Here is a 7,624-nt window from a genome sequence, read left to right as displayed (position 1 = left end):
AAAAAAAAAAAAAAAAAAAAAAATGAAATGGAGATCTGTTTTAAAGGTTAAAACCTCATTTAATTTTATGTTTTAAAGGGTTTATACTGAGTACAATGTTGTATAACTGCATTGATTCAACTGTACACCTAAAAATTTATAGCCAATCTTGAAACAGATGCATCTTAGCTCTGGAAATTGTTATTGAATATGTCAATGCTGTTGTCATGAAATGTTTCTTCTAATTATGTGGTTATTAAATAAATAATTAAAAAAATAACCACATGATTAGAAGAAGCATTTCATTACAGCTTTAACATATACAAAAACTATTTTCAGAGCAAAGATACATCTCTCTCAAAAGTGACTGTAAATTCTTAGATTCATAGGTGAATTAATACAGTTATACAATATTGAACTGAGTATAAACCCTGTAGGACATAAAATTGAATGAGTTTTTAACCTTTAAAAAAGATCTCCATTTCATTTTAAAATATAGTTTCCTACAGAAAGACTCATTTTTAATGCTACTAACACAGATGTTTGTACATGTATTTCTAATATCTATGTATCTGATTATTACTAGTCACAGTCACTTACACTCAGATCCTTGGCACCTGAGTATGGATATAAAGTCATCAGATAGATTTAAATGGTAATGTTTATCACCTCTACTAATTAACATGAAGTAAATTTTTATGGTTCCTCCTCAAATATAATTCACTCTTTTATTTGTTGATTTTTCGTGTGCATATGTCATACGGAACATCCCAAACAATCTTATTCATCTATATACCCGCTTCCCAAATGGCACCCTCCCATAGCCTCCCCCCACCCCCACTGGAGCCCATATATTCTTTCATTCCTGTTATTGTCCACTGTGTTGTCAGCAACTCCAGCTGTTCACCAGTGCTTATCCATACACTGAATCTCGTCAGCCTATCTAGACATTCTTATTTTAGAAAGATCAGTTTTTCCTCATCTAGCAGCAATCACTTGTCAATATTCCTTCAGATAAAATTGGGGTCTGCTGTTCATTTTCCCAGTTCTATGCTGGGTTACTGTCTGGGAGTCTATTGCGCTACCCTGGCTAACAATTCAAAGGAAGGTATCTCTTGTCTGGCATTGTTTCTTGTTATGTAGACTTTAGCTGTAAATATGGACTCTTAAAACATTATATTGACCCCTTTAATCTTTGCTTATATTTTCCTTTTGGGAATTTAAGACCCTGCAGTTGGCCCAGATAAACCAATTTATTTTTATTCTTATGGCTGTTTGAGGATGGGCTTGGGAGGATCCCCTGGCTCCTTTCTTTTACCAGTTCCACCTATGTGAAGCTAAATCACAGATCCTGCTTGACCATGGCTGGCTTCACTTGAAAGCATGGAGGAAATGTTTCCTCTGTGTTGACCTTCTTCTTTGTAGAATGGACCCTGGCTCAAGTCTATCTGGTGAGGTCTCCACATCCTCCTTTATCAAGAAGACAGGTGATTCACCACAATTACAGGACATTTTGAGAGATGTTCATAGTCCCCTGGAACTTATTCGACCTAGGAGAGCAAGGATCAAAACCTGTCCTTTATGTCCCTCTGACCAAATTAGTATAGGCCTCAAAGTATTGCTGTTAAACATCCAAGAAGGTTAGTTCCACCATTATGGCACTTTTAATTACCATGTGCCATGTAGATAAACTTGGGCAAAGACCAAACACTCTCAGATAAATCTAGTGTAGATATATATTATATTCTTTGATCTAATTGTATGTATAATTTGTCAGTAGATTGTTTGACTAATATGGTTCCCTTTGGTTTTTTAAAGCTAGCTAGGCATTATTCATCTCTCACATTGTCTAACCCGTCCACCATGGTTCCCTTATTTAAGGTGCCCCCATTTTTCCCATTTCTCCCTTCATAATACCCTTCTCCAATGGTCCCACCTCTCTTGAGCTCTGACTTCTTTGAGATGAATTTACTTCTATTCTTGCCTTTGTATATGTTACTGATGAATTACTATTTTTTTAAAAAAACTTTTTATTGAAACATAATGTGTATGAAGAAAATTTCAAGTAGGCATCCTTTCTATACCTTTAGGGGAAAGAAAAACCACAGTAGCTTTCCCAACTCCTCTTTGTTTTTAGATTACAGTATCCTTTCAAATTTTTAAATATTATTTTAAGTATTTTTATCATCACTAGAGAATTAAAAGTTCACCACTGAATCAATACTACAATCCTATTCCAGTACATTTTGAAGTCAGTACATTTTTTGTAACCCTCCTTTGAACATTATTAAGCATTGTCAGTGAGTCCAGATACACATTTTGAACACCCAGGAAATAGAAATCATCCTGCTCTGAGTAGTTCTGGCTGCATTTGGAGATGAATGTTTTGGTAGCCACATTTTATTAGTAGTGAGTTCCCAGGTGACCAGTTTCACGGAATGTCACTTACATTACTGAGTAAGAACTGAGTCTAGAGCCTAAAGGGTGATGGTCCTTAGGACTGACAGGGGCACTATGGAAACACACACTGCATCCTAAATGTGTGATACAGTGCAATGTGGTAAAAGCATTTCATCACAATTCCTACAAGAGGTCAAATGCAATTTTCATACAACCAAACTAGACATGAAGTGAATATTGGGTTACGGCAACTGTATCTTTGTCCAAAACCAAATGAATACAGTTATATATATACGTGTGTGTGTGTGTGTGTGTGTGTGTGTGTGTGTGTGTGTGATTTTATTCTATCAAATTCTACTCCTTGACTCCTTAGAGCAATTTCTGCAGTACTTTGTAGGTGAGACTATAAATTTGCATAATTACTTCTTTGAAGTTAAACTGCCAAGGCTGAAAAATTCATTAAACTGATTTCCATTGAACTCTAATCATATGAGAAATAATACCTTTCTCCTCACAAAAGTACCAGTTTCCTGGAAATACACTCCATGTCTTTATTTCCTTTGCTAATTGATCCTGATCATTTAATTCAATAACTTATAAAGATAAAATTTTAAAGATTTAATTGACTTTTGCTTAGCTTCCAATTATGTTTAATTTGTTTCAATTTGATCTCATTAAATCCAATTGCAGTGAGACTAATCGTGATTACTCCCAGTAGTTCATTTATTTTAAAATAAGGACCCTGTCCTCTGTTTCTTTCAAGTAATTTTTCATCAGGGTTAGGCAGGGTCTCTTAATTATGTCAGTAGAAATGACTTCCAACATGCATCAATAGATATGCATTTAAAATTTAGAGAATCCCATGTAACATGGCAAAGCGAGCAAGGCCCTGGGCACAGTACAGTAGCTGTGTAGGTAGCTTCCCAGTAGCCATCATTAATATCAATTGTAACTGGTAGACATTTTCTTAGCTGCACGTTTCATTACCCTAGATCTAGAAATGAACAGCTTGAAAAAAAAAGGAAGTGAGGGTAATGAGTGATGTTCACAGGCAGCATTTGGAAAAAGTGGTATTTTCTCAACAATTGTGCTTTGTGGTTGGAGAAATGGTGCAGAAGTTAAAAGCAAGCACTGATGTACAGCTCTTCCAGAGGACCCAAGCTTGGTTCCAAGCACCCATGTTGGATAGCTCACAATTGCTATAATTCCAGCTCCATGAGATCTGACACCCTCTTCTGGCCTCCTTGGACACCTGTACTCACATGCGCATACCCTCCCCAGATACACATATAGATATAATTTAAAATAAAAAATAAATCTAAATAATTGCTGGATGTAGTGGCACATGCCTTGGATCCTAGCCCTTGGGAGGCAGAGGCTATTTTCACTTTGATAAACACTATAAAAGCTCAGATTAATTAATACAATCCACCTTAGCAATCAAAGTTACATGTATAATACAGAGGGGGATGAAAAGGAAAGGAGAGCATAAGAGAGCAGAGTGGAGAGAAAATCTGGATATGTTTGTATGACACTAATCCAGGGAGACATAAACATCTAATCACCCCTGATAGAGAACTGATACTACCAAAGTCCAACTCGATGAATTAATGAGTTTGCTGGGGTCACTTACAGTTTTATCACTGAAATCCCACCACAGCATGGGTGATGATTCACAAATACTAGGACCCTGGAGCTCTCTGCATGACCTGCAAGCAGCTCCATGGGTCTGAATGTCTCCTCCTCCAATCAGCTTAAGTTGTTACTAAATTATAGGTGTAACTTTGGTTACTAATGTGGATAGTCCTCATTAATCTGAGCCTTTAAAATTGTTTATCAAAATGGAAATATATCTAAAATTCATCCATTTCTTTTACAGTTTCCAGTTTAGTGAAACAAATTTTTAAAGTATTTCTTCATGATTGTCTGAATTCCATTAGTATCTGTGGTAATTATCTGCCTTTTCACCTCTAATTTTATTAATTTAGAACTTCTCTTTCTTTCTTTAGGTTAATTTGGAAAAAGGTCTGTCAATCTTGTTTATCTTTCCAAAGAACCAACTCTTTTATTCATTGATTCTTTGTATTGATTTTATTTCATTTCTATTTAATTAATTTCTTCCCTGTTCTTTATTATTCTATCCATATAATACTTTGGAGATTATACATGAACTAATGCTCCTCCAAGAAGCTGTGGATTGTCCAATAAAAAGCCCAGTGCCAGATGTGGGATATCACTCTCAGGTTAATAAGGGTGAGGTCACAGAGACCCCTGAAAAAATACAGGCTGTTGTCATTGCTCTTGGTTGCCCACAAGAACTTGATGGTGAGGTCCTATTGCTGAAGACACCACATACTTTGATCACAGTTCATGGAGAAATCAAGTTCATACTGATCTGGAAGTTTCCTCCTCTCTGGCTAACTTTCATAGTACCAGAAGCTTTCTTAGTACCTATGCAGACTGCTAGGGGAGAAAAGTCAGATGTGAACACTGCAAGCTACAGTAATGACTGGACTGAGAAGATATGCCCATGGATGTAATAGTTGATGAACGTTATAGGAATAGCAAACTGTTTCCTGAGTGGATTTAAGGGCTGCTGCACAGGAGGAAACCCATGCCTAGTACTCCAATTCTGCCCAACAGTCTGTGGCTGGGTGTTCATGGGCCCTAGGTGAGAACTTCTAGTATTGTTTTGCTAAATGAATATAGTATCAAACTGCTTTCTAAATAAGTATCTCTATAACAATAGGTTAATACAGCTGGCAGTCCTCATCAGAGAAGCTTCTTTTTGAAATGGACAGTGGTTAATGCAGGTACTCACAACTGGTCAAAGTACAGAGAAAAAAAGTGTCTGTGGAGCCACAAATGGGACATCTATATTATATCCCCTTCCCCCAGGGCTCAGGGAACACTGTGAAAGAAGGGGCAGAAGGATTGCACTCATGAACTTCTAGCAGCTGTGGTTGCCTGTTCAAGACCTGAACAAGATGAAGCTAGTAAGCATTCAGCATGGATAGAGGCAGAGCACATGGTGTCCATCCTAGATAAGGAGCTATAGACAATTGATGGTAGCTAGGGAAAGGAAAGTAAGTTTTCGTTAGGGGTGTGTACCTTGGTAGATTGCCTAGGATGCAGTGGATGGCCCTACATCCATGGGCATATGGACGTCACTGAAGAGTCACTGCGTTTAAAAAAAAAAGAAGACATGATGTTGGGTAGAAGTAGGGGGAGATCTGGGAGGAGTTGGAGAGGGGATGGGGGTAAATATGATCAAAATAAATTATATATATATATATATATATATTTGAAATTCTTAAGAATTAAAAGTGTGATGGTGGGTTCGGATCTCCATCAGGGTAGCTGCTCAGAGCTCAGCAGACTGCCAGAGAGTGCCGGGTTCTGGCCTCCCTCTGGCCTCCAAATACCAGAGGGCCTGAGAACCCAGGGGACAGCCTGACAGAACCCTGATCCTGCCTCCATGTGGTGGCGAGCTTCCCCTAAATGAGCCATACCACGCCCCTACCTAGGATTTTGTGAGGCCCCCCTCCCAAGGCCCCAGGGAAGATCTTGCTTTGGTAGGATGAGGCTGAGATCTCAGCAGACCACCAGAGAGTATGGAGTTCTGGCTCCCCACTGGCCTCTCTCTGGCATAGGGTTGACAAAGCACAGGACTGCCTGAGAGAGCCTGGATCCTGTCTCTAGGTGGTGAAGGAAGCCTGAGTGTACCTGACTGGAACCTGAATTGGGCTTCTGTGGGTACCCCTGAATAGCTGATCTGAAGCCATCAGTTCCCTCCAAAATAAACCTGAGAGAACCTGAACCCTGTATTAACCAGCTTTACATAACCAATACAGAAAGAATCTAGGAACCCCAATAATAAAAACAGAAGCATACTTCAACTTAATTCTCATATCAGAATCATAAAAAACAAAAGAAATTCACATGCCAAAACCAGAAGAAAAGAATAATAAAATGGAAAACCAAACCACTATGTCCCCACCAAATCCCACCAATCCTGTAGAAGAATTCTACAAGGAGAACCCCCTAGAGATAACGCAGGGCACTGAATTTAAAAGAACAATCATAAACATGATCAAGGATTCAACAAATTTAAAGAATACATGAACAAACAAATCATATAGCTAAAGGAAGATAAGGATAAACTTCTGAATGAATTCACAAAAGAGATAGAGACATTGAAGAAAAGTCAGGCAGAAATGAAGAAGGAAGTGCAATACTCAATAAGCCAACTTGAAACAACAAGGGAAAGCCTCACCCCTAGAATGAATGAAATGGAAAACAGAATATCAGCACTGGAGGATAAAGTTGAAGAATTGGACCACTCAAGCAAAGAGTATGATAAATTTAAAAAAACACAGGAATGGAATATGCGAGAGATATGGGACACCACGAAAAAAACAAATCTACGGATCATAGGAATAGAGGAAGGAGAAGAATTTCAGGTTAATGGTGTTGACCAGATCTTAAACAGGATTGTAGAAGAAAATTTCCAAAAATTAAGAAAAGACATCCCCATACAAATACAGGAAGCACATAGAACACCAAATAGACAGGATCAGAAAAGAAATTCCCCACAACATATCATAGTAAAAACACTAAATATACAGAACAAAGAGACAATACTGAAAGCAGCAAAAGTAAAACAAGTTACATACAAAGGAAAGCCCATCAGAATTACAGCTGACTTATCAGTACAAACTATGAAAGCCAGAAGAGCCTGCACCAAGGTATTTCCAGTTCTTCATGACAATAGATGCCAGCTCAGAATACTTTACTCAGAAAAAAATGTCTATTATAGTTGAAGGGGAAAAAAAAATCTTTCATAACACAAATAGCTTGAAAGAATAACCACCCACAAAACCAGTCCTTCAAAGAATATTTGAAGCAATACAGAGAAGAGAGGGAGAAACAACTATACCCCTGGGTCAATGAAAGAAGATACATAAACCTATAATCAAGGAAACACAAAATTAGACAAAGAATGTAAACAGCAACCAAAATGATGGTAACCAACACACACTTTTCAATAATAACTTTAAATATCAATGGACTGAAATCCCAGTCAAAAGATACAGGCTAAGTGAATGGATTAAGAAACAAAATCCATCTCTTTGCAGTCTGCAAGAAACCCTTATCACCTTCAAGGACAGGCACTACCTTAAGGTAAAAGGATGGAAAAGAATATTCCAAGCAAATGGCACTAAGAAACAAGCAGGGGTTGCAA

This window comes from Nannospalax galili, unplaced genomic scaffold, assembly GCF_000622305.1.
Source record: "Nannospalax galili isolate Female #2095 unplaced genomic scaffold, S.galili_v1.0 scaffold1025, whole genome shotgun sequence".
In the NCBI taxonomy this organism is placed as follows: domain Eukaryota; kingdom Metazoa; phylum Chordata; class Mammalia; order Rodentia; family Spalacidae; genus Nannospalax; species Nannospalax galili.
Note: the sequence above shows the minus strand (reverse complement) of the source record.